The sequence below is a fragment of the Choloepus didactylus genome, chromosome 6 (genome assembly GCF_015220235.1).
Source record: "Choloepus didactylus isolate mChoDid1 chromosome 6, mChoDid1.pri, whole genome shotgun sequence".
Taxonomy (NCBI): Eukaryota; Metazoa; Chordata; class Mammalia; order Pilosa; family Megalonychidae; genus Choloepus; species Choloepus didactylus.
In genome coordinates this window covers 145,951,942-145,960,812 of record NC_051312.1, presented here as the reverse complement: position 1 = coordinate 145,960,812, position 8,871 = coordinate 145,951,942, and the positions used below count along the sequence as shown (strand labels likewise).

Genomic DNA, 8,871 nt, shown 5'->3' with positions numbered 1-8,871 from the left:
GCACCCTCCGGCCTCCGGGGCCCCCCACCCCGCTCGCTCCTCGCGTGCTCCGCGCTGGCCGGGCGCCCGCTGGGGGACGCGCCCGCGCGCCTCGGCGGGGAGGAGCGCGGCCGCGGGGGCGCGCCCCGCCGACTCCGCCCCCCTCCCCGCCCCCTGAGCCCCGGTGCCCCGCGCGGCGTGAGGAGCCGGGAGCCCGCCGCCCGCCCGCCCCGCGGCCCCGCCCCGGCGAGAGGCGCCGCGCCCTCCCGCTGCCCCGGCCCGGTGCATGGAGGGGCTCGTTCGGATCGCAGCCGCCGCCGCCACCGCCCGCGCGCGGGGGGATGTCCTGGGGGTGGCTCTCGGAGCCGGCTGCCGCGCAGGAGGTCTGGGGGCTTAGCCGGCCCCGCGGAGAGGTGCGGGGTGGGGGGTCCCACGGCAGCCTGGGGGCGGGGAGGGACGGCCCAGGGGTCTGGGGGCCACGCGGCTGGGGGGCGGGCGGGCCGGCGTCCCCGCGGGCGTGGGGGTCCCGGGGCTGAGCGCGGGGTCTGGGGAGCGCAGTGGGTGGATGCCCAGCGGGGGCGCTCGGAGCCCTCCGCGTGGGGGGAGGTGGGGCGAGGTGTCACGCTGGCGCCGGCGATCCCGTCTCGCCTTGGCTGTGATGCGCCCGGGCAGGTGAGGTGCAGCGTGGTGGGGAGCGAGGCGCGCCCGCGCGCTTTCCCAAGGGAGCCGGGTCCCTCGCCTCTCTCAGTCTCGGTCCCCGCCGAGCGCCCGCGAGAGACAGTGATTTATGCGGAGGGAGAAGCAAGAGAAATTTCCCGCACAATGTATCTTTCTCTGTCTTCACACGCTCAGTGACTTCCCAGCCCCAGGGAGTGTATTTTCCCTTCTTCTCTGTCAGGCTTTCTGTGGATTGCATTATTTGCTAAATACATTACAGCTCGCTATTTATTTCAGTCTGCAGCTTCCAGACCTTTGTTGCTTTCTCTCCACATCTAGGAATTTCAGTAATAAATCAAGGGGGTGGGGGTGGGGGCGAGGGGTGGGTAGATAGACACGCTCGCCCTTCCCTTCATTGTTCTCCCTAACCCCACCAAATCAGGTGGAAGGCTCTCGGAAAGGAGCTGTTCTCCAGAAAGCCTGTCTTTCCTCGGCCGGACTACAGAGGGTGGCAGGTGCTTTCAGGGCAGGCTGCTTTCCAGTCGGGGTCTAGAACTTAGGAAACCTCGTTAACAGAAAGTCAGCCTTTGTGTCCTAAAACAAGACACCTTGGAAAACAGGAAGTTGGACCAAAAGGTAACATGAGATTTATTCTCAGGCCAATGGCCAGTAAGGATGCGAGAGGCCGTTTTAGTTCATACCCCACGCCTCACTGATACCATAGCCTGGGATTCCCAGCCCACTCTTGACGTACAGAATGGATAGGGTCTGTGTGAGAAGGGGTGGGGTGGGTGGGGCAGAGAATGAAATGGGTTTATTCCCAGTTTAATTTTAAGCTTTGTGCTACATTTTATAGCTCTTTTCCTTTGTAATCTCTTTTTTGCTGAATGTGTGGGATGGGGTGGGGTGGGGAGAGGTTAGTTCAACTTTTAGGACATGATGAAAACCTTCAGAAAATTTCTGGAAATTTTAAATTAGTGCTTAGCTAGAAAGCACTCTTAGGAACCCAGAGAGGCACCAAACATTGTAGATTCTGTTATGCACATGTTAAAATGAACTACCTCATACTTTAAGTTATATGAGAAGGATGGAGAAAACCTGTTTCATTTTGTAAAGGCGTGCCTTTGGTGTGTGTTTGGCAGTGTGTAAAGGAGAAACATTTGTATTTCTATATTTAAAAAAAACACAAGTGTATATTGTTTAACTGTCATACAAAAAACTCTGCTATAGTCTTTGAGAAATTTGGCTTTGTTTGAATAGTTTAGTCAACCAGGAAAATCAGTTACTAGAGGTACTGTGCTATTGTTTGTGTAGTAACTCACTTGGGATGCTTTGATTGATTGCTATGGTTCTCTTCAACCTCCTGTACTGTGGAAAGTATTTAAACAGCTTTGACTCTCAAGCCACGAAGTACAAAGAACCCTTAGGCCGTGGAGCATACTCATCTAACTTGTGTAGGTTGGCTTCTAAATCAATCTTACCCCGTGCCTTCTTTACAGGTGGTTTGACTTTGCATGAAAGGAATTAAGTTCACTTTAAGATGGAACTTCCCAACCCCCCCCCCCAGATCTGCAAAATGTATGTAGATGAAGGCAGTGTGCAGGCATAGGGCTTTGCTTTGCAAAGGTCAGATAAAATTTGTTGACCAGATCTTGTGCTGTCCTCTTGTTTTTCCACTTTGCCCATAGGCTTTCATGATTTTCTACATGATTTCACTTATGGGTTTGTCAGAATGTAAGTTGAAGTAAAATTTTACTGCTCTAGAAATGTGTGTCTGTTTGCTAAACATTTACACAGCATGGTGATTGTTTCTAAGTAAAATGCTGGTGAAGTGATTTCAGGAATTCAGCATTATCTTAATGAAGTCAGTCTAGGGACAGAAAATTAAAAAAAAAACTAATTGAAAAGCTTGTTATTGTAACAGGTAGTTACATTAACTACCACCTTGTTATTAGCATTTGCACTGTGTTGAGGTACAGATAAACCACAGGTCAGGAATACTAACTAGTTGGATTTGAAAGGGAATTTGGAGTCCAGTTCCTTTGCAGGACTTGCTTTTATGGTGTTTTTCGGTAGGCACTTTTTCAGTATATTTCGTTAACTTGGACTGAATTAGAGAAGCTTTTACTGAAATTTTTATAATGTATGTAAACACTCCATTTGATGAATTTTTGTTGTGTATTGGCATTCATCCACTCTCAGGAGAATGAGGAAGAGGGCTTTTACTTGATTCTTTTCAGTTAAAATGAAGAGATGGTGTATGGAATATACTCAATGTCACTTTAAAAATATTGGATTACATTGAAATGAAAAACTGTTTTTTTTTTGTTTTAAATAATCCTTCAAGTTTTCCTTCATTGTTTGTGCTCTTTCCCCCATTGTCAGGCTTAAAACATACAGTATCATTGTCATCTGTCCCCTGAATAATGGTCCTGAGGTGATATTATTAATGTGGCTTTTTAAAATCAAACTAATTATGCTTGCCTAAAAGAGCCACATGTGTGTGATTCTAGCTGCCTGGTGCCTTTTGAGAGCCCTGGAGACAAGCTAGTGAATAGAGCTGAAAATTCATTCTGTATTTGATTAAATGGAACAGACTCGCTGCTCCTTACCCCAGCAGGGGCTATGAGATCTCTTGATCCCCGAAGCGGCTCCAAGACCCTGGGAATTCCATTAGCGAGCACCTGAGGAATTTCTGCCCTGCAGTGCCTTTTTTGTATGTGTGTATGTGTGTGTGTGGAGAGGGAGTGGAGCGGAGTGGTGACGGGAGGGGGGGGCGGCCAGAGGGCTTCATTCGAAGACTCCATATGTTAGCAGATCTAAAATCAAGGCATGACTTAACATCTTATCTTGTAAGAGAAAAGCCCAACCCAAAGGCAGATTGCTAGGCAGGGCTTTACTATAAGCAGGACTGTGGGGTGTGTTTTTAGCACTGAAGTGAGCGCCACTGTAAGTACAGAAAGCCACTTCTCTGCTGCTTTCCCTCCGAAGCACAAGCATATACACGTTGCAGACTTGGTAAGTTTTTCTTTTGGAATGATCTTTTGATAAATATGTAAAGTTGTGTTACAGTTTGGTCTTGCCTGTAAAGGTGAATGTATTGTTTTTATGACTTTTTAAACTGAGAGCAAAATCAGACTTTTGGGAGGCAGACTTTTGCAGAGATGAAATGCTTATTTGAATAGGCATATTTTAGTTTGCCCTTTTGGTTTTATATGCTTTTCTTGTGTTTTTGTTACATTATGATAGAATTTAAATTCATTTGGGGTATATCTTTCTTTTCTGTTGTCTTTTTAAGAAGTCTGTCTTATTTCTAGTCTTTTTAAAGCGTTGCTTTGCAGACTTGCCAACAGCCACAAGTAAATGAAAATCTATCTACCAAAAATATTCTGTAAAATCTTTGGAGCAAAATTTCTGAGGAACATTGGCGTGTCTTCTTCCCTCTCCACCCCCAAATCATTTTTGGATACAGACATTTTTTTCAGAGTATTAACCAAGTTTCTTGTGTACTTTTCAAGGAAGACCATTTCTGAATGTTGGGTGGTGTAGTTATTGATTTTCATTTTCCTGGAATAGTTAAAAGTGAATGTGAATTCCAGTGCTTGAAGTTTTCAACAAATGCAGAATGCAATAGCATGCCTGCTGGTTAATTTGATATGTTTTGTTCCTGACTGAAGTCATGCTGTATGTAGTACCCAGTTCTTTCCACCCGGCTCCCACATAGTCGTCCAACAAATTCTTCTCACAATACAGAGTGTTTAGAAAATAAAGAAGTCTTTTTTGAAGATATGTTTAATTTTTTTCCCACCTTAACCCTGGTGTACCTCCTAATGGTGAGGCCACATTGAAAGGACTCTTGAATGGACTGGAGCAAACACTGACTTTAGCGTTGTGTTTCTGTTGATTCACAGTTGTTTTGTTGCTTTGCTGTGTGCTGTATTTTGATGGCCATAGACAATAAAAACTCCCCCAAAGAACATTTTGTCCTGCTGCATACTGGTTGGAAAGTGAGTAGGGGCTTCATTGCTTAAGAATTTGTGCTGTGCCTTTTCATGATAGAAGGAAGGAATCATTAAGCAAGCTTGAGCCATCTTGCTTGAGAGAGAAAAATACTGGTTGTATTATTGAACTTAGGTTACATATTCTGCTTAGGATTTTTTGTGCTAGGAACTGCGTGGTTGATTTCCTTTTTATATTACCCTAATGCCCACAGAGAATTAAGAAGTTGACATGAAGCTGGCTTTTCAGCTATTCTTGTTCAAACATTAGCTCACCTCTTATATTTGTGACCTTGGACAGTGATCTTGACCTAAGCCTTGTTTTCCTCATCTGTAAAATGGAGATTATAGCCATAGTATCTCTTAGCACGTCCTGGGGACTAAATCAGATAATGAAAGTAACGCACTTGGCAAATAGGAAGCTGTCTGTAAATGCTAACTGCTTTTGTTATTTTTGTGAATCTCTGCTGTACATGTTAGTGTGTTACTTTGATCCAAACATGATTTCTTTGAATTACTAAATAATGAGGTGTTCTCAGAATTTGGTAATAGATTGGCACATGTAACTGCTACAGTTTTCTTAATTTTGCAGTTGCAACTTAAAAGGCACTTGGCAACAGTGTTCTTTATTTTTCCTATTGAGGTATAATATGCATATACATAATAATATATATAGTATCCTAAAGAACAGCTAGATGAATTTTTATCTGTGCACATATCTTTGGTAACCTTGACCCAGATCATGATATAGGACATTTCCTTTACCTCGGAAGACTCCTAGGAGCCCCCTCCATTCAGTTACCCCAACTCCCCACCCCACCTTCCTTTGCCTTGGAGGCAATCTTTGTTCCTACTAGTGTAGGATTGGATTTGCCTGTTCTTGAACTTGATAAAAATGGACTTATACAGTATCTTAAATCTGATTTCTGGCATTGTTCATTATACAGATGAGAATCATCCATGTTATTGTGTACAATAGAAATTCATTCTTTTATTATTGTTGTCAAGTCTTTTGTGTTGTTTTGCAGTTCTTAGTAGTTCATTTCATTGGCACATCGGGTACATGGTCATTGGGAAAAAAGAAAATAAGAACACTTTCCTAAATTATTTGAAAATCAGATCTTGGTGGTTATCTTAGAAAAATAACCATGACTTTATTTTTTTTACATAAGCTGGGTTGAAGGTAATAGAATTATCAGTCATAATTCCATAATCCAAATCCTTTGATAACTGTATTCATTTCTTTGTGTGTTTTTAGGAGGGAAGGGAGGGAGCCTCAAAATAGGGAAGAAAGACCATGTAAGGCATCTTATATCCTTCATGTTTCGGATATAATGCCATGGTCAATATTTAAAATTGTATGGAAGTAACCTTTAGCTTAAAATTAATGTAATATTCTTTTGGTTGTAAACAACACAACACAATGAATTATGAAATTTGGAAAAAAAAAAAAAAAAAAGAACACCAAAAGTGGGAGAAGTTATTATACAGGAAAGTTTTGAAGGACAGGATTGTATGATTATATCAGGAAAAACAGTTTTGCCTACTGACCTTAACAATTGCTGTCATGCTATGCTTATACATTTTGAATTTCTGTTCTCTTTTTGGAATTCCTTAGTATGCTAAATCAAATTTATTTCACCAAATAGTGAGGCAAGAATACAAGATGATGAATCAAACTTAAAAAAATTTTTTGGATGGGACTATGGTTGAGGTTGATTGTTTGTATTACTGTTTTCAGAAATGTTGATGAAGAATTTTCTGGATTTGCTGCTTGAAAACCAGCCACTTGACTCTCAGGAGACATTGCATTGTTCAGTGTTTGTGATTTTATTAAATCTTACTGTTCACACACAGTGTTGTGCAGGAATGGGTCTCCCCTGGACCCCAAAGGGGCAACTTGTCCCCTTTTCTTAAATCAGACCACAAGTGGCCATGATTTCAATGGGGCTTAGAGAGTTGAAACTGTGATATAGGAGTCATCTTTTGTTATATAGGGGCATTTAAAGATACAAGGTTTGTTTCAATAGAAGGAAGAACTATCTAATAAATAGAGCTTCCCCACCATAGAAATGCTGCTTTGAAGAGCCGTGAGCTCCTCATTTCTGGAAGTGCTGTGGAGGTGTTAGCAGAGGATAGTGTGGAAAGAATCTCTCCATTGGGTGAGAGATTGGACTGAGAGCCTTTGCAGTACTGCTGCTCTTTGAAATAGGCTTTTATGGGCTTGCTGGGCTACATGATCACCCCCTACATCATTTTGGAGGAAGAAAATGTGTTAAAGTCCCAAGCACCCACTAGATAAATCAACTTTTCAAACCAATCCTAGTTTAAGTTGGGGATCCTGTCTACCTGCTGGCTCTTTTCCCTTTCAATGTAATCCTTAGTTTATCATTAATAAGTAAATATCAAATATTCTCTGAATCTTTCTTACTTAAAGGGGAAATAGAGTTTCCAAAAAGTGTATCAGTGTCAGAAATAATATTTTGTGTATAGCACTTTTCTAGGTGTACATCTGAGGAGATATATGTATACCGGAGGCTATTGGGGCATAATAAGTTCCTTTTATTTTGCACTCAATTGATCCAGATATTTATTCATTCTTACAACAAATTCGATGTAAAGTAAAAATTAATTAATGTGTCTCTTGCTTCCCTATCTTCTCTCCCCTACTCAAACTTTCCTACCCTTGAATTTGGAGAGAAATCAATCATATGGGGGAGAAAGACTGATATCAGTGATTTATCCAGGAAAACAAAACTGTATTCAGGGTATTTTCTGGGGTCCATGGATATTTAATCTAACCTTGTACACTTCTTGCATCCACAGATATGATACTTTATGTTAATAATTGATATTTAGGATGATTGAAGGGAGGGTAGAATCTGGAATCACCAAAAATAATGTATTCTCTGTCCTATACAGCTGGAAAGTATACTGAGTTTTTACTCTTTGAATTTTTATATTTACATATGTAATCCTTACTACCCTCCCTGGAACCTATAAGTGGGGCTCCCTTATTTCTTCTTAACCCTCCTCTCTTCTGTTCAAAACTGGGGAGTGGGAAGAAAGGAGATTCAGAACGGGAGACTGTAAATTACCTTTGAGACTCCCTGCTTAAAGCGCTACTGCCTCGGTGCTCTATCCCTGTCTTGGTTTCCTCCACCTGGGCACCTGTTTTTCCTACCATGCTCCAGAATAATGATCTTCCTGAAACACAGATCTCATCATGAGAGTGCTCCCCTTAAAATCCTTCAGAGGCCCCGAATCTCGTCTTGTTGTGGGGTCCGCGGGCTTCCTTACCAGCGCGGTGCTTCTGCCATCCTCAACTGCCTTGCGCCCCAGGAAGGCATTGTGCTTTCTCTCCTGCAGGGCTCGGAATGTCCTCCATGGCATGATCGTGGGCACTTGTCTGTCTCACCCTCAGCCCATTCCTCCACGGTGGACAATTGTGATTTTCTTGTATCTGTGATCACCCCTCTTACCCCTCTCCTTGCACCGTCCCTAACAAATCCTGAACACTCAAAGGTCCTGTATGAGTCATTGTGCTTTGACAGCGCGTCTCAAACTTTAATGTGCATTGAATTTCTTGGGGGATGTTAAATTGCAGATTCTGATGGGGAGCCCGAGAGTCTATATTTCTAACAAGTTTCCACATGTTGATGATGCTGGGCTGATCACCACACTGAGAAGCAAGGCTAATGTATCTTCTCTAGGTCTATGAGTTACTTCAACACACTTGTGTTCTTAAAAAATCCAGCGAAAGCAGTGACCCTGTCTAGTTCGGGGATACCAGAGCTTCAAATAATAAAGATTAAAGAAAGCTTGAGATAGAAAATAAAATAGTTAAATGATGAAGATACTGGGCCATCTGTTGTCACATTATTATTGGAATGCTTGTCAAATAGTTTGGATATTTTAAGTTTTATATATTTAAAATGTATAAGTTGTTTTGTGCAACATTATTCGGTTTCTAGAGAGCTGATGTCATGTTGTTCGTTTGTTTTTTAGATACTCCATATCATAGGGGCTCTCCTGAGTATACAGGTACCATAAAGTGCATTCTGGCTTCTGCTTCTTGCCAGGGAAATTTATGACAGTTACTAGCTTTTTATAGTATCAGAATGAAGGTAATTAGTATTTTCTATTTTATTATAATTTGATATCTGTTCCGTGAGCAGTTGCATGCACCGCCTGGTTGGGGGGGGAGAATTGGCAAGGGGATGAATGCTTAATGGAT

At 42.6% G+C, this 8,871-nt stretch overlaps 1 protein-coding gene across 2 annotated transcripts in view; it reads left to right on the top strand.

Annotated features, from left to right (window-relative positions):
* Positions 1-238: 238 nt before the first annotated feature.
* CDON (cell adhesion associated, oncogene regulated) overlaps positions 239-8,871 on the top strand; it is a 116,139-nt gene continuing 107,506 nt past the window's right edge. The window contains exon 1 of one of the 2 annotated variants that reach the window (XM_037841902.1): positions 239-392. The gene's annotated coding sequence lies outside the window, so the exon portion shown is untranslated. The remainder of the gene's footprint in view (positions 393-8,871) is intronic. The other variant, XM_037841903.1, reaches the window with a different exon arrangement.